Raw genomic sequence first — 26,605 nt, forward strand, 5'->3', positions numbered from 1 at the left:
CTTTACTTTAACGGCAGTACCACTGGACAGGATGTATACATTATTACTGGACTGGACTTATACAGCAGTATCATTGGACAGTACTTTTTCAGCACAATCACTGGACTTTAACGGCAATACCAATGGACTGGAATTACACAGCAGTATAACTGGATTGGACTTTAACGGCAGTACCAATGAACTTTAACGCCTGTACCAATGGACTTTAATGGCAGTATCACTGGATGTGACTTTAAGAGTAGTATCACTGGACTTTAACAGCAGTACCAATGGACTGGACTTTTACAGCAGTATCACTGGACTTTAACGGCAGTACAACTGGACTGAACTTATACAGCAGTACAATTGGCTGGACTTATACAGCAGTATCACTGGACTTTAATGGCAGTACCAATGGACTGGAATGATACAGCAGTATCACTGGACTGGACTTATACAGCAGTACCACTGGACTTTGATGCCAGTACCAATGGACTTTAACGGCAGTACCACTGGACTGAACTTATGCAGCAGTATCACTGGACTGGACTTTAATATCTGTTTTACTGGACTGGACTTTAACGGCAGTATCACTGGACTTTAATGGCAGTACCAATGGACTGGACTTATGTAGCAGTATCTCTGGACTGGACTTTAACGGCAGTACCAATGGACTTTATCGGCAATACCTATGGACAGGATTTATGCAGTATCTCTGGACTTATACAATTGGCTGGACTTATACAGCAGTATCACTGGACTTTAATGGCAGTACCAATGGACTGGAATGATACAGCAGTATCACTGGACTGGACTTATACAGCAGTACCACTGGACTTTGATGCCAGTACCAATGGACTTTAACGGCAGTACCACTGGACTGAACTTATGCAGCAGTATCACTGGCCTGGACTTTAACGTCAGTGTCACTGGACTTTCACGGTAGTACCAATGGACTGGATGTATGCAGTATCACAGACTGGTCTTTAACGGAGTGTTTTTGTGGCTGTGTGTGTTTCTCCTTCATCCACTAGGTGTCACTGGAGTTACACTGGGGAATAGAAGGCGACCACAGGGAGCATGGGCACTTTAAAATAATTAATCAGTGTGACCAACTCCTCCCCTTCTACTTCCCCTCCCAGGCAGTCTTAGATCGTGCCCAAAAGGGAGCAGGTCACATTTGGCTCATCTCCTGGGCTTTTTGATAATTAGGGCATAAAGCAGCAAGTTTTGCCTTTGAGGACAGGCAGATAGTTGCTGCTACTATCTGCCTGCGACGTGGGAGCCTGCCGGAGGGAGCCGGCTGCTGCTTAAGGGTTTGCGCCCGGCTCCCTGGCTGACAGAGACCACCGTCTCTGGAGCTGTAACGGGCGCCGCTCTCACGCAGCGTGCACCCGATCCTCCCCCAGCCCCACCGCCGACGGCATGGCCGCAGCACTGTGAGTATTACCCTGCCTTCCTATTAGAGGAAGGTCAGGGACACAAACGGCGGTGCAGCAGAGGGTTTTTTAAACCTGGCGCCATTATGGGTGACGGAGCTGCCAGGCGGGGGGCGGAGTTACCGCGCGGTACTTCCCAGCAGGCCTTGGCATACCCCAGCGTTCCTGCAAGTCGCGGCGGCCATCTTGGACATTTGGCGCCGTTTGAACACGCTGCTGGAGGCTCCACAGTTGCGCTGCAGATCTATCCTGACTGCAGTTGGGCGATTCCTGTCCCCTGGTGACCGTCCTGCTGAACGCTCTATCCGGTCTGTGAGTTACAGTGGGGATTAGAGCTAGGTGGAGACAGTTTGGGCTGTGTCTCAAACTTAGAGCTATAGCGCTCCTAGGTATATGCCATAGCGCTGTACAAAGCTCTGTGACAGCTCTTTTACTTTCACTGTCTCTCCCTTCCAGCATAATATATTGCTGCCTATCCTATACCTACTATCTGTGATCAGTCTGGTAGTGTGTGGTGATTGCTGGGTGTTCTGTTGAACCATGGCAGGGGGTAGCTCCAAGAGGGTTACTTGCAAGAAGTGTGCTGTTAAATTTACACCTTCTAAGGAGGGAGACTCTGTATGTGATAAATGCGCTGCTTTACCCCCAGCTCCAGAGTCCCCCGTTCATACCCCTGTTTGGGCTTCACAATTAGCTGATGTGATGTCTCATTTAGCTTGCGAGCTCTCTGCAGCTCAAAAGGACAGAGAAACTTCCAGAACTCAACAGGCTTCCTTGACTTCTGCTGTGCAGAGCTTAACAAAGGCCTTGACACCAGCAGAGGGCGCCATTGCTTCATCTTCTAGGCAAAATCCCCCTACCTTACTCAGGAAAAGGGTATTACAGCCCTCTGGGGATTCTGGGGAGTATGACGATATGCCTGATCTGGAGGAGGGCGAATTTGCCCTTCCAGATAATTATGATGATGATGTGGAACCTGAGGCTCAGGCGTTAGTTACGCAAGAGCCGGCCCCAGCCACTCCAGGTCTGGAGGACCTTATACATATGGTAAAGGTTGCCTGCAAGGTGTCAGATGACACAGACATTCCTGCTCGTCCTTCTTTCTTTGGAAAGAGACAAAGGCAGTCACCCACCTTCCCCCCAGCGGAGGAGTTGGATGAACATATATTGCAGGCTTGGAATCATCCTGATAAAAAATTCCAGGTACCTCAGAGGTTTCTGGCTGCTTATCCTCTTCCACCAGAGGGTAGAAAGAGGGTCGAGATTCCTCCAGTAGTGGACTCTTCAGTCTCTCGACTGTCCAAAAAGACGGTTTCCCGGTGCCGGGTGCAACTACTCTTAAGGATACTTCTGACCGTAAGTTGGAGGTAACCCTTAAGAACATTTTTTCAGCAGCTGGAATTATTCAGCGTCCGGCCCAGGTCGGGTGCTGGGTAAATAAAGCCATGGGGGTATGGGCTTCTCAGATCCTAACAGAGGTCCGTGAGGGCTCTGACCCTGCTTCTATTGTTCAGCTGGCTGAACAGATCCAGGAGGCATCCAATTATCTAATAGACGCCTCTTCTGACGTCTGCATGGTTGCAGCCAAGGTTTCGGCCTTATCTATATCAGCTAGCAGAGCTCTCTGGTTACGCCAATGGCAGGCTGACGCAGAGTCCAAGCGTGCTGTGGAGGCCCTGGCGTTCAATGGGGAGGTTCTTTTCGGGCCAGAGCTCGACAAGTGGATCTCCCAAGCAACGGGGGGTAAGTCCCACTTCCTTCCCTCAGCGGCTCCTCCAGCTACACGCAGGACCCCTCAAAGGCCCTCCTTTCGGTCCTTTCGGCCTACGACCAGATTCAGAGGTCGTTCCAGAGGCGGAGCTCCATCTAGAGGCTCCAGAGGACGAGGCAGAGGCGCCTCGGCAGCTGTCCAGGAGCCCAAGTCCTCAAAGCCAGCCGCATGACTGTCCACGGTCTCATCTGGGGGATCCCAGAGTCGGGGCCCGACTGCTGTCCTTCTGTCACATCTGGCTGCAGTCTTGTCAGGACTCGTGGGTAAGGGATCTCGTGACCCAGGGTTACAAAATCCATTTCAGGTTAGTCCCTCCAAACAGGATTTTCAAGACCGGTCTCCCAGTCTCAGGAGACAAGGCGCAACTTCTGTTGTCAGCAATCAACAAGCTGCGGACAATGGGAGTTGTGATACCAGTACCCGAGGATCAGCGTACTCAGGGATACTACTCCAGTCTGTTCCTTGTGCCGAAGCCGGATGGCTCGGTAAGGCCTATACTAAATCTAAAGGATTTGAATCCGTTTCTACAAGCGGTCAAATTCAAGATGGAGTCCCTGCAGTCGGTGATTCAGGGACTGGAACAGGGAGAGTTCCTGGTATCCTTGGATATCAGGGACGCATACCTGCACATCCCCATCTGGCCTCCTCACCAGGCCTTCCTCCGGTTCGCTATACAGGAACAACACTGGCAGTTCCAGGCCCTGCCGTTCGGTCTCTCATCGGCCCCCAGGGTCTTCACCAAGGTGATGGCGGTGATGATGGAGGTCCTCAGGGCACAGGGGATTACCATCATCCCCTACTTGGACGATCTTCTTCTGAAGAATCGTTCGAGGGAGGCCCTGTTGTCCAACATACGACTCACCCAGGAGACTCTCATCAGTCATGGGTGGATTCTGAACTTTGCAAAGTCTCAGCTACAGCCGTCCCAACGTCTTCTCTTTTTGGGGATGATTCTGGACACCCAGCAGATGAAGGTTTTTCTACCACCCGACAAAGTTCAGTCCCTGCAGGTCCTGGTCAGGTCGGTCTTGCGACGGCCACAGGTAACGGTGCACCTTTGCACCAGACTCTTGGGGAAGATGGTGTCCTCCTTCGAGGCGGTACAATATGGCCGCTTCCACTCGCGCCAATTCCAGTTGTCTCTCCTTCACCAGTGGTCAGGGTCCCACCTGCATCTTCAGCAGCGGGTGACCCTGTCTCCTCGAGCCCGTCTGTCTCTGCTGTGGTGGCTCAACTCCGAAAACCTGCAAAGGGGCAGGAGGTTCGGCATATGGGAGTGGACTCTCCTCACCACAGACGCCAGCCTTCGAGGCTGGGGGGCGGTAACGCTGGAACACCAGTTCCAGGGTTTATGGACGAGGCAGGAGAGCTTACTCTCCATCAATGTGCTGGAACTCAGAGCAGTCTACTATGCTCTTCTGCAGGCGGGACACCTGCTGCGGAGCAGAGCAATCAGAGTTCAGTCCGACAACGCCACAGCCGTCGCCTACATAAACAAACAGGGCGGCACTCGGAGCAAGGCGGCGATGAAGGAAGTAAGCAGGATCATTCTCTGGGCTCAGAATCATGCTCAGGCCTTGTCAGCGGTGTTCATCCCCGGAGTAGACAATTGGGAGGCCGACTTTCTAAGTCGGCAACATGCCCACCAGGGGGAGTGGTGCCTCAACCCTCAGGTATTTCAGTCCCTAGTACATCGTTGGGGGTGTCCGCAGGCGGATCTGATGGCGTCCCGCCACAACTTCCAGCTCCCAACATACTTCGCGCGGACTCGAGATCCTCAGGCCGCAGGGGTGGACGCTCTGGTCGCCCCTTGGCCGTTCCAGTTCATTTACCTCTTTCCTCCCTTTCCGCTGATACCTCGGGTATTACAGCGCATTCGCAGGGAGGGGGTAACAGCGCTTCTGATAGCGCCGGATTGGCCCCGGCGCTCGTGGTACACCAACCTGACGGATCTTCTAATCGACGAGCCGTGTCCGCTACCTCTTTAAGAGGACCTCCTCAGTCAGGGTCCCTTCATCTACCCAGATTTAGGACGTCTACATTTGACGGCGTGGCTGCTGAGAGGTCCATCTTGAGACATGCAGGTATCCCTAGGGCGGTGATACCTACAATGATGAGGGCCAGGAAGGAAGTCACCTCCAGACACTATCATCGTATTTGGAGATCCTATGTGGCGTGGTGCGAAAGACGCAGAGTGTCCTCTACTCTGTTCAAGAAGGCTCGGTTGCTCCTGTTTTTACAGGAGGGGTTAAACTCTGGACTTAGACTGAATACACTTAAGGTGCAGGTTTCAGCACTTTCAGTTTTTTTCCAGAAACGTATAGCTCTCATTCCGGAAGTCCACACGTTTTTTCCAGGGGGTGCTGAGGCTTCAGCCCCCTATTCGTCCGCCTACGGCTCCCTGGGACCTAGAGTTGGTCCTCAGGTACTTTCGGAACTGGGGGCGCTTTCTTGTCGCTCACCGTTCCTCCAGTTTCACCCGGACAGAGCAGAGCTCCGTACCAGTCTCTCCTTCCTTCCAAAGGTGGTCTCAGCGTTCCACGTGAACCAACCCATAGTGGTTCCAGCATTCACAGAGGCTTCACCTGAGGATAGGTCTTTGGATGTGGTGAGGGCCCTGCGGATTTATGTCTCTCGCACGGCCTCTCTTCGCAAGACGGATGTCTTGTTTGTTACCTACGACCCAGTGCGTCGTGGATGGCCAGCTTCAAAACAAACGCTGGCCAGATGGATCCGTCTGACTATTCGTCAGGCATACCTTGCTGAGGCTCATACGCCTCCTACTAACATAGGTGCGCACTCCACCAGATCGGTGGGTCCTTCATGGGCGGCTGCCCGTGGGGTCTCCTTGCAACACCTCTGTCGTGCTGCGACATGGTCAGGTCGGCACACCTTTGTGCGCTTTTATAGGTTTGATACCTTTGCGGCACCAGCTTCTCAGTTTGGCCGCTCTGTTTTAAGGGGATCTCAGCGCTCACCCACCCGGGTTGAAAGCTCTGGGACGTCCCCAGTGTAACTCCAGTGACACCTAGTGGATGAAGGAGAAACAGGGATTTTGTACTTACCGTAAATCCTTTTCTCCGAGTCCACAGGTGTCACTGGACGCCCACCTCAGCGCTGTTCTCCACCTGTTACGTTCAGTGTTAGGTTCCTCTTGGGTAACCTCTGGAGTTTTCCCTTGTCAGGGTTATTTAAACATGGTTATTACACACCTGTCTCGTCTGGTTTGACTCTGTGTGTGTGTTTGTTTTTTCATACATATATATTCTTTTTCTACTATACGTATTGAATGATGTTATGTTGTGATGAACCTCCTCTCGGATGTGTGTTATATCTTTCTGCTCCCTTTCGGGCACGATCTTTATGACTGCCTGGGAGGGGAAGTAGAAGGGGAGGAGTTGGTCACACTGATTAATTATTTTAAAGTGCCCATGCTCCCTGTGGTCGCCTTCTATTCCCCAGTGTAACTCCAGTGACACCTGTGGACTCGGAGAAAAGGATTTACGGTAAGTACAAAATCCCTGTTTTATAGTGTTTTTGTGTTAATAGATTTAGAATGTAAGCTCCTATGGGGCAGGGACTGATATGGATGACTTGTTTTGTCTGTACCGCACTGAGTTTTTGTGTGGTACATTAGCTGGAAACAGTAATAATAAATATGCATGTATGTCATGAACATATTATCGCGCCTCTATCTTCTTTTTCCAGGTGGACCTTCTTCACGAACGAATGATGATTTCAACAGCCAAGCAAGCTACATCTCTTGGCTTCTTTGAGGTCATCTTCATTACATCATATATGGAAGGTAGCAAGACACGAGCAGCTGACCCACAACAGGTAATGAGGCGCGATAATATATTCCTGGCATACATGGATATTTATGAAATATTTATGTTTGCTATAGACTTACTTCCTTACCATATTTTTATAGATTAATGAATTTAGGCCCTCCTACTATTTAGTGTGGCAAGTCACCCAGATCAGGACTGAAATCTGAGCATTGCATTTCTATAGAATGACAATAATATGTAATTTCTACAAAAGTAGATGGAAATAATCGTTTTCACCTTATTTTGTTAAAATTAAGGGATAATACACAGGCCCCTTAGTGAGAAATCACCCTGCCAACAAGGACGGGTGCAATTAGAGAATTATGCAAAATGCATGTCTGTTTAGAAATGTACAGTAGTCTATAACCTTTACTGAGGGATGGACTACAATGACATTGGGCATCAGCCGTGGCAGATGATGTTGATGGTATTACATGTTTAATGTCACGACTAGTGGCAGCAGCTTCAGCACTAGGAGGAAGTGGTTCTTGTTCTTTCACTATCTTGTCCTTTAAATTTTGTTTCTTCAATATTTTTCTGGCGTATCACTGGAATGAACTTCAACAGCACTACCACTGGACTGGACTTATGCAACAGTATCACTGGACTTTATGGGCAGTACCACTGGACTTTAACGGCAGTACCAATGGACTAGATTTATACAGCAGTATCATTGGACTGGACTTTAACGGCAGTAGCACTGCACGTTCACGGCAATACCAATGAACTGGAATTGTACAGCAGTATCACTGGACTGGACTTTAACAGCAGTACCAATGGACTGGATGTATGCAGTATCACTGGACTTATACAGCAGTATCTGTGGACTTTAATGGAAGTACCAATGGACTGGAATGATACAGCAGTATCACTGGACTGGACTTTAACAGCAATGCCAATATGCTAGACTTTAACAGCAGTATCACTGGACTTTAACGGAAGTACCAATGGCCTGGAATTATACAGCAGTTTTATTGGTCTTTACTTTAACGGCAGTACCACTGGACAGGATGTATACATTATTACTGGACTGGACTTATACAGCAGTATCATTGGACAGTACTTTTTCAGCACAATCACTGGACTTTAACGGCAATACCAATGGACTGGAATTACACAGCAGTATAACTGGATTGGACTTTAACGGCAGTACCAATGAACTTTAACGCATGTACCAATGGACTTTAATGGCAGTATTACTGGATGTGACTTTAAGAGTAGTATCACTGGACTTTAACAGCAGTACCAATGGACTGGACTTTTACAGCAGTATCACTGGACTTTAACGGCAGTACAACTGGACTGAACTTATGCAGCAGTATCACTGGACTGGACTTTAATAGCTGTTTCACTGGACTGGACTTTAACGGCAGTATCACTGGACTTTAATGGCAGTACCAATGGACTGGACTTATGTAGCAGTATCACTGGACTGGACTTTAACAGGAGTACCAATGGACTTTATCGGCAATACCTATGGACAGGATTTATGCAGTATCTCTGGACTTATACAATTGGCTGGACTTATACAGCAGTATCACTGGACTTTAATGGCAGTACCAATGGACTGGAATGATACAGCAGTATCACTGGACTGGACTTATACAGCAGTACCACTGGACTTTGATGCCAGTACCAATGGACTTTAACGGCAGTACCACTGGACTGAACTTATGCAGCAGTATCACTGGACTGGACTTTAATAGCTGTTTCACTGGACTGGACTTTAACGGCAGTATCACTGGACTTTAATGGCAGTACCAATGGACTGGACTTATGTAGCAGTATCTCTGGACTGGACTTTAACGGCAGTACCAATGGACTTTATCGGCAATACCTATGGACAGGATTTATGCAGTATCTCTGGACTTATACAATTGGCTGGACTTATACAGCAGTATCACTGGACTTTAATGGCAGTACCAATGGACTGGAATGATACAGCAGTATCACTGGACTGGACTTATACAGCAGTACCACTGGACTTTGATGCCAGTACCAATGGACTTTAATGGCAGTACCACTGGACTGAACTTATGCAGCAGTATCACTGGCCTGGACTTTAACGTCAGTGTCACTGGACTTTCACGGTAGTACCAATGGACTGGATGTATGCAGTATCACAGACTGGTCTTTAACGGAGTGTTTTTGTGGCTGTGTGTGTTTTATAGTGTTTTTGTGTTAATAGATTTAGAATGTAAGCTCCTATGGGGCAGGGACTGATATGGATGACTTGTTTTGTCTGTACCGCACTAAGTTTTTGTGTGGTACATTAGCTGGAAACAGTAATAATAAATATGCATGTATGTCATGAACATATTATCGCGCCTCTATCTTCTTTTTCCAGGTGGACCTTCTTCACGAACGAATGATGATTTCAACAGCCAAGCAAGCTACATCTCTTGGCTTCTTTGAGGTCATCTTCATTACATCATATATGGAAGGTAGCAAGACACGAGCAGCTGACCCACAACAGGTAATGAGGCGCGATAATATATTCCTGGCATACATGGATATTTATGAAATATTTATGTTTGCTATAGACTTACTTCCTTACCATATTTTTATAGATTAATGAATTTAGGCCCTCATACTATTTAGTGTGGCAAGTCACCCAGATCAGGACTGAAATCTGAGCATTGCATTTCTATAGAATGACAATAATATGTAATTTCTACAAAAGTAGATGGAAATAATCGTTTTCACCTTATTTTGTTAAAATTAAGGGATAATACACAGGCCCCTTAGTGAGAAATCACCCTGCCAACAAGGACGGGTGCAATTAGAGAATTATGCAAAATGCATGTCTGTTTAGAAATGTACAGTAGTCTATAACCTTTACTGAGGGATGGACTACAATGACATTGGGCATCAGCCGTGGCAGATGATGTTGATGGTATTACATGTTTAATGTCACGACTAGTGGCAGCAGCTTCAGCACTAGGAGGAAGTGGTTCTTGTTCTTTCACTATCTTGTCCTTTAAATTTTGTTTCTTCAATATTTTTCTGGTGTATCACTGGAATGAACTTCAACAGCACTACCACTGGACTGGACTTATGCAACAGTATCACTGGACTTTATGGGCAGTACCACTGGACTTTAACGGCAGTACCAATGGACTAGATTTATACAGCAGTATCATTGGACTGGACTTTAACGGCAGTAGCACTGCACGTTCACGGCAATACCAATGAACTGGAATTGTACAGCAGTATCACTGGACTGGACTTTAACAGCAGTACCAATGGACTGGATGTATGCAGTATCACTGGACTTATACAGCAGTATCTCTGGACTTTAATGGAAGTACCAATGGCCTGGAATTATACAGCAGTTTTATTGGTCTTTACTTTAACGGCAGTACCACTGGACAGGATGTATACATTATTACTGGACTGGACTTATACAGCAGTATCATTGGACAGTACTTTTTCAGCACAATCACTGGACTTTAACGGCAATACCAATGGACTGGAATTACACAGCAGTATAACTGGATTGGACTTTAACGACAGTACCAATGAACTTTAACGCATGTACCAATGGACTTTAATGGCAGTATCACTGGATGTGACTTTAAGAGTAGTATCACTGGACTTTAACAGCAGTACCAATGGACTGGACTTTTACAGCAGTATCACTGGACTTTAACGGCAGTACAACTGGACTGAACTTATGCAGCAGTATCACTGGACTGGACTTTAATAGCTGTATCACTGGACTGGACTTTAACGGCAGTATCACTGGACTTTAATGGCAGTACCAATGGACTGGACTTATGTAGCAGTATCACTGGACTGGACTTTAACGGCAGTACCAATGGACTTTATCGGCAATACCTATGGACAGGATTTATGCAGTATCTCTGGACTTATACAATTGGCTGGACTTATACAGCAGTGTCACTGGACTTTAATGGCAGTACCAATGGACTGGAATGATACAGCAGTATCACTGGACTGGACTTATACAGCAGTACCACTGGACTTTGATGCCAGTACCAATGGACTTTAATGGCAGTACCACTGGACTGAACTTATGCAGCAGTATCACTGGCCTGGACTTTAACGTCAGTGTCACTGGACTTTCACGGTAGTACCAATGGACTGGATGTATGCAGTATCACAGACTGGTCTTTAACGGAGTGTTTTTGTGGCTGTGTGTGTTTTATAGTGTTTTTGTGTTAATAGATTTAGAATGTAAGCTCCTATGGGGCAGGGACTGATATGGATGACTTGTTTTGTCTGTACCGCACTGAGTTTTTGTGTGGTACATTAGCTGGAAACAGTAATAATAAATATGCATGTATGTCATGAACATATTATCGCGCCTCTATCTTCTTTTTCCAGGTGGACCTTCTTCACGAACGAATGATGATTTCAACAGCCAAGCAAGCTACATCTCTTGGCTTCTTTGAGGTCATCTTTATTACATCATATATGGAAGGTAGCAAGACACGAGCAGCTGACCCACAACAGGTAATGAGGCGCGATAATATATTCCTGGCATACATGGATATTTATGAAATATTTATGTTTGCTATAGACTTACTTCCTTACCATATTTTTATAGATTAATGAATTTAGGCCCTCATACTATTTAGTGTGGCAAGTCACCCAGATCAGGACTGAAATCTGAGCATTGCAGTTCTATAGAATGACAATAATATGTAATTTCTACAAAAGTAGATGGAAATAATCGTTTTCACCTTATTTTGTTAAAATTAAGGGATAATGCACAGGCCCCTTAGTGGGAAATCACCCTGCCAACAAGGACGGGTGCAATTAGAGAATTATGCAAAATGCATGTCTGTTTAGAAATGTACAGTAGTCTATAACCTTTACTGAGGGATGGACTACAATTACATTGGGCATCAGCCGTGGCAGATGATGTTGATGGTATTACATGTTTAATGTCACGACTAGTGGCAGCAGCTTCAGCACTAGGAGGAAGTGGTTCTTGTTCTTTCACTATCTTGTCCTTTAAATTTTGTTTCTTCAATATTTTTCTGGCGTATCACTGGAATGAACTTCAACAGCACTACCACTGGACTGGACTTATGCAACAGTATCACTGGACTTTATGGGCAGTACCACTGGACTTTAACGGCAGTACCAATGGACTAGATTTATACAGCAGTATCATTGGACTGGACTTTAACGGCAGTAGCACTGCACGTTCATGGCAATACCAATGAACTGGAATTGTACAGCAGTATCACTGGACTGGACTTTAACAGCAGTACCAATGGACTGGATGTATACAGTATCACTGGACTTATACAGCAGTATCTCTGGACTTTAATGGAAGTACCAATGGACTGGAATGATACAGCAGTATCACTGGACTGGACTTTAACAGCAATGCCAATATGCTAGACTTTAACAGCAGTATCACTGGACTTTAACGGAAGTACCAATGGCCTGGAATTATACAGCATTTTTTTTGGTCTTTACTTTAACGGCAGTACCACTGGACAGGATGTATACATTATTACTGGACTGGACTTATACAGCAGTATCATTGGACAGTACTTTTTCAGCACAATCACTGGACTTTAACGGCAATACCAATGGACTGGAATTACACAGCAGTATAACTGGATTGGACTTTAACGGCAGTACCAATGAACTTTAACGCATGTACCAATGGACTTTAATGGCAGTATCACTGGATGTGACTTTAAGAGTAGTATCACTGGACTTTAACAGCAGTACCAATGGACTGGACTTTTACAGCAGTATCACTGGACTTTAACGGCAGTACAACTGGACTGAACTTATGCAGCAGTATCACTGGACTGGACTTTAATAGCTGTATCACTGGACTGGACTTTAACGGCAGTATCACTGGACTTTAATGGCAGTACCAATGGACTGGACTTATGTAGCAGTATCACTGGACTGGACTTTAACGGCAGTACCAATGGACTTTATCGGCAATACCTATGGACAGGATTTATGCAGTATCTCTGGACTTATACAATTGGCTGGACTTATACAGCAGTATCACTGGACTTTAATGGCAGTACCAATGGACTGGAATGATACAGCAGTATCACTGGACTGGACTTATACAGCAGTACCACTGGACTTTGATGCCAGTACCAATGGACTTTAACGGCAGTACCACTGGACTGAACTTATGCAGCAGTATCACTGGCCTGGACTTTAACGTCAGTGTCACTGGACTTTCACGGTAGTACCAATGGACTGGATGTATGCAGTATCACAGACTGGTCTTTAACGGAGTGTTTTTGTGGCTGTGTGTGTTTTATAGTGTTTTTGTGTTAATAGATTTAGAATGTAAGCTCCTATGGGGCAGGGACTGATATGGATGACTTGTTTTGTCTGTACCGCACTGAGTTTTTGTGTGGTACATTAGCTGGAAACAGTAATAATAAATATGCATGTATGTCATGAACATATTATCGCGCCTCTATCTTCTTTTTCCAGGTGGACCTTCTTCACGAACGAATGATGATTTCAACAGCCAAGCAAGCTACATCTCTTGGCTTCTTTGAGGTCATCTTTATTACATCATATATGGAAGGTAGCAAGACACGAGCAGCTGACCCACAACAGGTAATGAGGCGCGATAATATATTCCTGGCATACATGGATATTTATGAAATATTTATGTTTGCTATAGACTTACTTCCTTACCATATTTTTATAGATTAATGAATTTAGGCCCTCATACTATTTAGTGTGGCAAGTCACCCAGATCAGGACTGAAATCTGAGCATTGCAGTTCTATAGAATGACAATAATATGTAATTTCTACAAAAGTAGATGGAAATAATCGTTTTCACCTTATTTTGTTAAAATTAAGGGATAATGCACAGGCCCCTTAGTGGGAAATCACCCTGCCAACAAGGACGGGTGCAATTAGAGAATTATGCAAAATGCATGTCTGTTTAGAAATGTACAGTAGTCTATAACCTTTACTGAGGGATGGACTACAATTACATTGGGCATCAGCCGTGGCAGATGATGTTGATGGTATTACATGTTTAATGTCACGACTAGTGGCAGCAGCTTCAGCACTAGGAGGAAGTGGTTCTTGTTCTTTCACTATCTTGTCCTTTAAATTTTGTTTCTTCAATATTTTTCTGGCGTATCACTGGAATGAACTTCAACAGCACTACCACTGGACTGGACTTATGCAACAGTATCACTGGACTTTATGGGCAGTACCACTGGACTTTAACGGCAGTACCAATGGACTAGATTTATACAGCAGTATCATTGGACTGGACTTTAACGGCAGTAGCACTGCACGTTCATGGCAATACCAATGAACTGGAATTGTACAGCAGTATCACTGGACTGGACTTTAACAGCAGTACCAATGGACTGGATGTATACAGTATCACTGGACTTATACAGCAGTATCTCTGGACTTTAATGGAAGTACCAATGGACTGGAATGATACAGCAGTATCACTGGACTGGACTTTAACAGCAATGCCAATATGCTAGACTTTAACAGCAGTATCACTGGACTTTAACGGAAGTACCAATGGCCTGGAATTATACAGCATTTTTTTTGGTCTTTACTTTAACGGCAGTACCACTGGACAGGATGTATACATTATCACTGGACTGGACTTATACAGCAGTATCATTGGACAGTACTTTTTCAGCACAATCACTGGACTTTAACGGCAATACCAATGGACTGGAATTACACAGCAGTATAACTGGATTGGAGTTTAACGGCAGTACCAATGAACTTTAACGCATGTACCAATGGACTTTAATGGCAGTATCACTGGATGTGACTTGAAGTGTAGTATCACTGGACTTTAACAGCAGTACCAATGGACTGGACTTTTACAGCAGTATCACTGGACTTTAACGGCAGTACAACTGGACTGAACTTATGCTGCAGTATCACTGGACTGGACTTTAATAGCTGTATCACTGGACTGGACTTTAACGGCAGTATCACTGGACTTTAATGGCAGTACCAATGGACTGGACTTATGTAGCAGTATCACTGGACTGGACTTTAACGGCAGTACCAATGGACTTTTTTCGGCAATACCTATGGACAGGATTTATGCAGTATCTCTGGACTTATATAATTGGCTGGACTTATACAGCAGTATCACTGGACTTTAATGGCAGTACCAATGGACTGGAATGATACAGCAGTATCACTGGACTGGACTTATACAGCAGTACCACTGGACTTTGATGCCAGTACCAATGGACTTTAACGGCAGTACCACTGGACTGAACTTATGCAGCAGTATCACTGGCCTGGACTTTAACGTCAGTGTCACTGGACTTTCACGGTAGTACCAATGGACTGGATGTATGCAGTATCACAGACTGGTCTTTAACGGAGTGTTTTTGTGGCTGTGTGTGTTTTATAGTGTTTTTGTGTTAATAGATTTAGAATGTAAGCTCCTATGGGGCAGGGACTGATATGGATGACTTGTGTTGTCTGTACCGCACTGAGTTTTTGTGTGGTACATTAGCTGGAAACAGTAATAATAAATATGCATGTATGTCATGAACATATTATCGCGCCTCTATCTTCTTTTTCCAGGTGGACCTTCTTCACGAACGAATGATGATTTCAACAGCCAAGCAAGCTACATCTCTTGGCTTCTTTGAGGTCATCTTCATTACATCATATATGGAAGGTAGCAAGACACGAGCAGCTGACCCACAACAGGTAATGAGGCGCGATAATATATTCCTGGCATACATGGATATTTATGAAATATTTATGTTTGCTATAGACTTACTTCCTTACCATATTTTTATAGATTAATGAATTTAGGCCCTCATACTATTTAGTGTGGCAAGTCACCCAGATCAGTACTGAAATCTGAGCATTGCATTTCTATAGAATGACAATAATATGTAATTTCTACAAAAGTAGATGGAAATAATAGTTTTCACCTTATTTTGTTAAAATTAAGGGATAATACAGAGGCCCCTTAGTGAGAAATCACCCTGCCAACAAGGACGGGTGCAGTTAGAGAATTATGCAAAATGCATGTCTGTTTAGAAATGTACAGTAGTCTATAACCTTTACTGAGGGATGGACTACAATGACATTGGGCATCAGCTGTGGCAGATGATGTTGATGGTATTACATGTTTAATGTCACGACTAGTGGCAGCAGCTTCAGCACTAGGAGGAAGTGGTTCTTGTTCTTTCACTATCTTGTCCTTTAAATTTTGTTTCTTCAATATTTTTCTGGCGTATCACTGGAATGAACTTCAACAGCACTACCACTGGACTGGACTTATGCAACAGTATCACTGGACTTTATGGGCAGTACCACTGGACTTTAACGGCAGTACCAATGGACTAGATTTATACAGCAGTATCATTGGACTGGACTTTAACGGCAGTAGCACTGCACGTTCACGGCAATACCAATGAACTGGAATTGTACAGCAGTATCACTGGACTGGACTTTAACAGCAGTACCAATGGACTGGATGTATGCAGTATCACTGGACTTATACAGCAGTATCTCTGGACTTTAATGGAAGTACCAATGGACTGGAATGATACAGCAGTATCACTGGACTGGACTTTAACAGCAATGCCAATATGTTAGACTTTAACAGCAGTATCACTGGACTTTAACGGAAGTACCAATGGCCTGGAATTATACAGCAGTTTTATTGGTCTTTACTTTAACGGCAGTACCACTGGACAGGATGTATACATTATCACTGGACTGGACTTATACAGCAGTATCATTGGACAGTACTTTTTCAGCACAATCACTGGACTTTAACGGCAATACCAATGGACTGGAATTACACAGCAGTATAACTGGATTGGACTTTAACGGCAGTACCAATGAACTTTAACGCATGTACCAATGGACTTTAATGGCAGTATCACTGGATGTGACTTTGTGTAGTATCACTGGACTTTAACAGCAGTACCAATGGACTGGACTTTTACAGCAGTATCACTGGACTTTAACGGCAGTACAACTGGACTGAACTTATGCAGCAGTATCACTGGACTGGACTTTAATAGCTGTATCACTGGACTGGACTTTAACGGCAGTATCACTGGACTTTAATGGCAGTACCAATGGACTGGACTTATGTAGCAGTATCACTGGACTGGACTTTAACGGCAGTACCAATGGACTTTATCGGCAATACCTATGGACAGGATTTATGCAGTATCTCTGGACTTATACAATTGGCTGGACTTATACAGCAGTATCACTGGACTTTAATGGCAGTACCAATGGACTGGAATGATACAGCAGTATCACTGGACTGGACTTATACAGCAGTACCACTGGACTTTGATGCCAGTACCAATGGACTTTAACGGCAGTACCACTGGACTGAACTTATGCAGCAGTATCACTGGCCTGGACTTTAACGTCAGTGTCACTGGACTTTCACGGTAGTACCAATGGACTGGATGTATGCAGTATCACAGACTGGTCTTTAACGGAGTGTTTTTGTGGCTGTGTGTGTTTTAGAGTGTTTTTGTGTTAATAGATTTAGAATGTAAGCTCCTATGGGGCAGGGACTGATATGGATGACTTGTGTTGTCTGTACCGCACTGAGTTTTTGTGTGGTACATTAGCTGGAAACAGTAATAATAAATATGCATGTATGTCATGAACATATTATCGCGCCTCTATCTTCTTTTTCCAGGTGGACCTTCTTAACGAACGAATGATGATTTCAACAGCCAAGCAAGCTACATCTCTTGGCTTCTTTGAGGTCATCTTCATTACATCATATATGGAAGGTAGCAAGACACGAGCAGCTGACCCACAACAGGTAATGAGGCGCGATAATACTGTATATTCCTGGCATACATGGATATTTATGAAATATTTATGTTTGCTATAGACTTACTTCCTTACCATATTTTTATAGATTAATGAATTTAGGCCCTCATACTATTTAGTGTGGCAAGTCACCCAGATCAGGACTGAAATCTGAGCATTGCATTTCTATAGAATGACAATAATATGTAATTTCTACAAAAGTAGATGGAAATAATCGTTTTCACCTTATTTTGTTAAAATTAAGGGATAATACACAGGCCCCCTAGTGAGAAATCACCCTGCCAACAAGGACGGGTGCAATTAGAGAATTATGCAAAATGCATGTCTGTTTAGAAATGTACAGTAGTCTATAACCTATACTGAGGGATGACCTACAATGACATTGGGCATCAGCCGTGGCAGATGATGTTGATGGTATTACATGTTTAATGTCACGACTAGTGGCAGCAGCTTCAGCACTAGGAGGAAGTGGTTCTTGTTCTTTCACTATCTTGTCCTTTAAATTTTGTTTCTTCAATATTTTTCTGGCGTATCACTGGAATGAACTTCAACAGCACTACTACTGGACTGGACTTATGCAACAGTATCACTGGACTTTATGGGCAGTACCACTGGACTTTAACGGCAGTACCAATGGACTAGATTTATACAGCAGTATCATTGGACTGGACTTTAACGGCAGTAGCACTGCACGTTCATGGCAATACCAATGAACTGGAATTGTACAGCAGTATCACTGGACTGGACTTTAACAGCAGTACCAATGGACTGGATGTATACAGTATCACTGGACTTATACAGCAGTATCTCTGGACTTTAATGGAAGTACCAATGGACTGGAATGATACAGCAGTATCACTGGACTGGACTTTAACGGCAGTAGCACTGCACGTTCACGGCAATACCAATGAACTGGAATTGTACAGCAGTATCACTGGACTTATACAGCAGTATCTCTGGACTTTAATGGAAGTACCAATGGACTGGAATGATACAGCAGTATCACTGGACTGGACTTTAACCCCTTCCCGACATTGGACGTACATTTACGTCATGGTCGGGAAGTACTTCCCGACACATGGCATAAATGTACGTCATGCCATTAAACTGTCACCGCGTCTATAGACGCGGTGACAGTTTGGAGATGTCTGCTGTCCCTGACAGCAGACATCCCCCCTCGCCGCCCGGGGGGGGCAGGAATGCCCCCCCCGGTCGGCGATCGCTGTGATTGGCTGTTCAAATGTGAACAGCCAATCACAGCTATTTCTGTGTTACCGGCGGCTATGCCGCTCGGTAACACAGAAAACGGTGGTGATCGGTGCTGTTAAGTACAGCACCGATCACCACCGATCCGCGGTCACCCCCTCCCTCCCACCCGGCAGCACTATATCTTACCCGGGACCCGGCAGCCGTGTGGTGATCGGTGCTGTTATGCGCCGCAGCGCTGCCTCCCCCCTCCCTCCCTCCCTCCCTCCCCCCGCCAGCAGCAGCAGCAGCACTAGGCACTAGGGACATAGTAAAAATGAAAAAAAAGTAAAATGAAATGATTATATATATATATATATATATATATATATATATGTGTGTGTGTATGTGTGTATATACACACACACACACACACATATATATATATATATATATATATATGGTGTGTGGTGCACTAACAGCGCTAACACTTACTCAGTGTTCTCCCAGTGTTTTACAGTTTAACAATACACACTGTAAATAATAATTACAATGTACAATAACATAAGTGAAAAAACACTCCAGAAATTATGACTGTGTCGTCGGAGGTCATCAATTTGTCCTAATTTCCGTAGGACCAAGAAAGTTCATATAGCAAAGTGGTATGACCTCTGCGCCTTCAGTGTTTTTACACAATTCGTGATACAGTAATCCTTCTCAAACATTGATATATGCGTACCAGCAAGTAGGTGGGTGCTCGCATGTAGCAATGTCTTTCAATCAGACGATGTCACTCCTTCACCTTTTCTCCTGTCGGCACGTCTCAGTGGACCATTCCGGACATGGGAAAAGTGGCAGGAAGGATTTATTAATATAAGTGCTTATTTAGTGACTTTGAAAAAGGTTTTTCTCATGAGTGCTTTGTGTATGAGAAAAATAGTTAGGTGAACTACGCCACCTTGTGGTGTATACAAAAATACACGTGTGAATCACCTTGTGAAAAAATAGATTAACTTTCTTAAAAGTCAGACTCACACTCGGAGTATCTCGGTTCTGGTATCGTTTCCAGCAAGTGTTCTCCAAGAGCCTTAAAACCAAAAAAGTCTCCCAGAGAGGGAAGAACTCATAGCGTGATATTGCTTTTGTAAAAAGTACATTTATTCAAAAAACAACATATAGCGGTTTAAAAATACATAAAAACAGTAACAAGTGAACCCGTACATAGGTAAAAGAATTTGTAGCTTATCTGGTATTGATGCCAGTAGGGGATGGAGAGGTAATTTACCCAACCGGTTTCGTCCCTTTTCTCCTTATACTGGGACTTCCTCAGGGGTTAGAGATGAAGTGATCAGGGTGTGGGGGAATATATATACCCTGTGTGATTGATTGCCCTTAATTGGGTAGCGTTCAGGAAATGAAGCTGCGTCTGCGCGCAGTTCACGCGTTGCCATTGGCAACCTCCAGGGTATAGAGTCCGTGTTTAGATGTACTGCGCATGCGCGGGCACCCCGCGGCATCGCGAGAGTACTACTAACAGTGCTTATAGATAACATTGCGCGTCTCCTGCGCATGTGCAGGAAGCTCCCAATGACGCGGCATTGTGCTCGCGCACATGCAGGAGCAGTCCTGCTACTAATGTGGGGATGCCCGCGATGACGCGGCACTGAGTCCGCGCATGCGCAGAAACATCCCACTCGTGGTATGGGGATGTCTGCAATGACGCGGCACTGTGCTCGCGCATGTGCAGGAACGATCCCCCTCGCAGTATGGAGATGGTGTCTATCTTCATTGCAGGCATCACTGCGATTACGCAGAAAATCCTGCTTTCATCATTATGTTATCTGGGCATTCCAATTGAATCTAAGGCAGACCATATTTGCGTGTGCCTAAAGACTTAGATTTCCAAAATAAGTTTATATATAGCGTTATTCATTACACCTGTAATTATTATATCAAAAATACATTGGCCATATTCTATACAGTATGGCTTTTAGATGTTCACAAATTCTATAAAAAAGGGGATATTATTTAAACCATGCATTGGGGGCATAAAAGCAATATAAGCCATCCACACTGCTCAGCATGGACCTGCTGTAGCAGTGTATTGAACAGCCATACACTGTACATGCTACCCAACAAATATAAATAAAGCGATAAATTAACATGTATAGCAGCAATTACAATTACAGTATCATGGTATTCTTATATCCATAGCATGTCATTCAGTGTGGATCCACTGTAATGGCATGATGGATACCCACGCCTTGCAATCCTAAACAAATTATGCAAATTCTATGCATACAACAAATTAAAAGAGGGAACAATTAAAATTAGATACAGATAGTATACAGACATACTACACCACTATGTGCACTCCTATGCCTCTATCTGATACATAAACTGTTGGCGTAGGTTAGAGGAAGGGTGCTATTTCATAGGAATCATTCAGTCCAAAGGGGGTCATGGTATTGAGTGAATATATCCAAAACATCTCCCTTTGTGATAGTTTTCTGTCTCTATCCCCTCCCCTCTCCCCTAACGTGACATGTTCTACAGCCTTAAAACACAAATGTTCAGGGTTAGAATTGTGTGTATTTAGGAAATGTCGGGGGACAGAGTGGTTTTCCATTTTATTTTTAATAGCCCTAACATGCTCCTGTATCCTTATTTTTAGAGGCCTCTTAGTCTTGCCAATATACTTATAACCGCAAGTGCACTCCAAACAATAAATTACATAAGTAGTGAGACAGGTCATTCTTTGTTTTATTTTATGGAAGACTGTCGAATCATAATTTGAGACCTGTTTGCAGTCTTTATGTGCAAATTTGCAAATACAACATTGGTTGCATCTAAAGAAACCGTTCGTATTCAACCAGGAATTAGTGGTATTGCTTGAGGGGTATTTCAACAAACTAGGTGCTAAGATGTCCTTAAGGTTTCGAGCTTTTCTAAAAATCACTTTTGGATGTTGTGGCAGTGTGTCTTTTAGAATAGGGTCCAACTTTAAAATTTCCCAATGTTTATTTAGAGTTTTTTTCAGCTTGGTTTCTCCAGAGTTAAAAGTGGTTATAAAGTTTGCGTGTTGGTTCTCATCTTGATTCTTACACTTGTATGTAAGAAGGTCGTCTCTATTCTTCTCTTTTGCCCTTACTTTTGCTTGTTCCACTAGAGGTACAGGATAACCTCTTTCTAGGAATCTTGAAGAATAAGTTTCCAATTGCATGTCGAAGTCCTCATTTTTGTTACAATTACGTCTAAGTCTACAGAATTGTGAGTACGGGATATTAGTTTTCCAACTCTTCAGGTGCCCACTTTGGTAATGTAGATAGCTATTTTTGTCTACTCCTTTAATGTAATTTTTGGTGTTAATATTACCATTCTCTGCCATTAGGACTAAATCTAGGTATTCTATTTCCTTGTGTTGGACATTATAAGTAAATGACAAATTATATTCGTTTGCACTAATGTTTTCAAAAAATACTTTAAAAGACGAAGTGTCACCTTTCCATATTAAAAGAATATCGTCTATGTACCTTTTGTACATGACGATGTTAGCAGCTAAAGGATTATCATAGATATGTTTCTTTTCCCAACTTCCCATGTGCAAATTAGCAAAACTTGGGGCAAAAATTGTCCCCATAGCAGTCCCGCAGACCTGGAGGTAAAATTCATTCAAAAATTTAAAATAATTATGTGTCAAGATAAAATTCATCAATAAATATATAAAATCTTTATGTCCTTCACTAAGGTCTGGGTCGTTTGCTAAAAACTCTCTGCATGAATCTATCCCTTTTTGGTGCACTATGGACGTATAAAGTGATTGCACATCTATGGTGAACTGCGCGCAGACGCAGCTTCATTTCCTGAACGCTACCCAATTAAGGGCAATCAATCACACAGGGTATATATATTCCCCCACACCCTGATCACTTCATCTCTAACCCCTGAGGAAGTCCCAGTATAAGGAGAAAAGGGACGAAACCGGTTGGGTAAATTACCTCTCCATCCCCTACTGGCATTAATACCAGATAAGCTACAAATTCTTTTACCTATGTACGGGTTCACTTGTTACTGTTTTTATGTATTTTTAAACCGCTATATGTTGTTTTTTGAATAAATGTACTTTTTACAAAAGCAATATCACGCTATGAGTTCTTCCCTCTCTGGGAGACTTTTTTGGTTTTAAGGCTCTTGGAGAACACTTGCTGGAAACGATACCAGAACCGAGATACTCCGAGTGTGAGTCTGACTTTTAAGAAAGTTAATCTATTTTTTCACAAGGTGATTCACACGTGTATTTTTGTATACACCACAAGGTGGCGTAGTTCACCTAACTATTTTTCTCATACACAAAGCACTCATGAGAAAAACCTTTTTCAAAGTCACTAAATAAGCACTTATATTAATAAATCCTTCCTGCCACTTTTCCCATGTCCGGAATGGTCCACTGAGACGTGCCGACAGGAGAAAAGGTGAAGGAGTGACATCGTCTGATTGAAAGACATTGCTACATGCGAGCACCCACCTACTTGCTGGTACGCATATATCAATGTTTGAGAAGGATTACTGTATCACGAATTGTGTAAAAACACTGAAGGCGCAGAGGTCATACCACTTTGCTATATATATATATATATATATGTGTGTGTGTATATACACACACACACATATATATATATATATGTGTGTGTATATACACATATATATATATATATATATATATATATATATATATATATGTGTGTATATATATATATATATACAGATAGATATTCCCGACCGAAGACGTATATATACGTCATGGTCGGGAGGTACTTCCCGACCGAAGACGTATATATACGTCATGGTTTTAAACTGTCACCGCGTCCATAGACGCGGTGACAGTTTGGAGATGTCTGCTGTCCCTGAGCCCCGGTCGGCGATCGCTGCGATTGGCTGTTCAAATGTGAACAGCCAATTGCAGCGTTTTCTGTGTTACCGGCGGCTAAGCCGCTCGGTAACACAGTGATCGGTGGTGATCGGTGCTGTTAAGAACAGCACCGATCACCACCGATCGCCAGCCCCCCCCCCCTCCCACCCGGCAGCCCCCCTCACTCCCACCCACCCGGCTGCCGCAGCGCCAGCACCCCTCCCACCCCCCCGCCAGCCGCAGCGCCAGCCCCCCTCCCAAAGCTGGTGACCAAAATGGGGTCACTTGTGGGGGGGTTCCACTGTATTGGTGCTTCGGGGGTCTTGCTAATGCGACATAGCACCCACCATTCATTCCACCACCAAAAATCACTCCTTCCCTTCTGAGTCCTGCCATGCACCCAACTGGTATTTTTTGGTCACATGTGAGGCATTGCCGTACTCGGGAGAAATTGGGGCACAGATTTTGGGGTGCTTTGTATCCTTCATTCCTTGTGAAAATGAAAAATTTTGAGCCAGATCTGCATTTTTGTGTAAAAAAATGTAATTTTTTACAGAAAAATGCAGTTCTGGCTCAAAATTTTTCATTTTCACAAGGAATGAAGGATACAAAGCACCCCAAAATCTGTGCCCCAATTTCTCCCGAGTACGGCAATGCCTCACATGTGACCAAAAAATACCAGTTGGGTGCATGGCAGGACTCAGAAGGGAAGGAGTGATTTTTGGATTTTGCAGCACAGATTTTGGTGGAATGAATGGTGGGTGCTATGTTGCACCAATACAGTGGAACCCCCCCACAAGTCACCCCATTTTGCAAACTACACCCTTCAGGGAATTCATCAAGGGGTATAGTGTACATTTCAAACCCCCAGGGGTTTCACCAATTTTGATACAACTGAGCTGTGAAAATGAAAAAAATATTTTTTTTATTTTCACTGCCCAGTTGTACCACAATTGGTGAAACCCCTGGGGGTTTGAAATGTACACTATACCCCTAGATGAATTCCCTGAAGGGTGTAGTTTGCAAAATGGGGTCACTTGTGGGGGGGTTCCTAACTTTTAGCATCTTATGGTGCCTAGAAACCTACATGGTGCCTAAAAAATAATCTCATAAAAAGGAGGCTCCAAAATCAAGTAGGTGCTCCTTCTACTATGAAGCCTGTGGTTTGGTCACCGTGCACACTAGGGCCACATATAGGATATTTATGAAAACAAAAGAATTGGGGGAATCAATTTTTAGTCACATTTCTCTAGTAAAATCTACTGTATTCGTTAGAAAAATGTATTAAAATTGAAACTCTGCAAAAAAAATGAAATTTTGAAATTTCACCTACACTTTGTTTTAATTCCTGTGAAACACCTAAAGGGTTAACAAACTTCCAAAATGCTGTTTTGAATACTGTGAGGGGTGCAGTTTTTGAAATGGCATCATTTATGGGGGTGTCTCACATACAAGTCCCTCAAAGTCACATCAGAACTGAACTGGTCCCTAAAAAAATCAGTGTTTGAAATTTTCTTGAAAATTTGAGAATTTGCTATTCATATTTTACGCCTCCTAGTGTCCAAAAAAATTAAAAGGAAGTTGAAATAATGATGGCAACATAAAGTAGACATATGGTCTATGTTAGTTATTAACTATTTTGAGTGGTATGATTATTTGTCTCACAAGCAGAAAATTTAACATTTTGCAAATCGCTAAATTTTCCATTTTTTCACGACATTTTGGTATTTTTCACAAAAAAACACAGACTGTATCGACCCAAATTTACCACTAATTTGAAGTACAATGTGTCACGAAAAAACAATCTCAAAATCACTGGGATAAGTAAAAGCAAAAAAAAGTTATCCCCACTTAAGTGAGACATGTCAGATTTGAAAAAAATGGCTCTGTCAGGAACGCAAAAACTGGCTGCGTCAGGAAGGGGTTAACAGCAATGCCAATATGTTAGACTTTAACAGCAGTATCACTGGACTTTAACGGAAGTACCAATGGCCTGGAATTATACAGCAGTTTTATTGGTCTTTACTTTAACGGCAGTACCACTGGACAGGATGTATACATTATCACTGGACTGGACTTATACAGCAGTATCATTGGACAGTACTTTTTCAGCACAATCACTGGACTTTAACGGCAATACCAATGGACTGGAATTACACAGCAGTATAACTGGATTGGACTTTAACGGCAGTACCAATGAACTTTAACGCATGTACCAATGGACTTTAATGCCAGTATCACTGGATGTGACTTTAAGTGTAGTATCACTGGACTTTAACAGCAGTACCAATGGACTGGACTTTTACAGCAGTATCACTGGACTTTAACGGCAGTACAACTGGACTGAACTTATGCAGCAGTATCACTGGACTGGACTTTAATAGCTGTATCACTGGACTGGACTTAAACGGCAGTATCACTGGACTTTAATGGCAGTACCAATGGACTGGACTTATGTAGCAGTATCACTGGACTGGACTTTAACGGCAGTACCAATGGACTTTATCGGCAATACCTATGGACAGGATTTATGCAGTATCTCTGGACTTATACAATTGGCTGGACTTATACAGCAGTATCACTGGACTTTAATGGCAGTACCAATGGACTGGAATGATACAGCAGTATCACTGGACTGGACTTATACAGCAGTACCACTGGACTTTGATGCCAGTACCAATGGAC

This window comes from Crinia signifera, chromosome 2, assembly GCF_055691185.1.
Source record: "Crinia signifera chromosome 2, ASM5569118v1, whole genome shotgun sequence".
Classification (NCBI taxonomy): Eukaryota; Metazoa; Chordata; class Amphibia; order Anura; family Myobatrachidae; genus Crinia; species Crinia signifera.